The following is a 269-nucleotide window of genomic DNA, read 5'->3' as shown; positions in this document are numbered from 1 at the left end:
CTTAAATCATTTTTTTTTTTTTTTTTTTTTACCCAATCACCACTTTTCCCAAAAAACTAATCACCTCAGATATACATACATATTAAAAGGTGTTTGTCTCTTTGGTGGATAGCGGATACCAACGAAAATACTGGTCTTAGTCAGTAATGTCACCCTAAAACTTTCATTACGGTCTTATTGGTTATAAGCGTAAAAGGGTGACTGCTTCTACGTCACCAGATTATTAGACACAGCCAAACCTGCATTGTGCTACTCTTTTCCGGTTGTAT

Source organism: Penaeus monodon, chromosome 11 (genome assembly GCF_015228065.2).
Source record: "Penaeus monodon isolate SGIC_2016 chromosome 11, NSTDA_Pmon_1, whole genome shotgun sequence".
Lineage (NCBI taxonomy): Eukaryota > Metazoa > Arthropoda > Malacostraca > Decapoda > Penaeidae > Penaeus > Penaeus monodon.
This window is presented reverse-complemented; position numbering follows the sequence as displayed.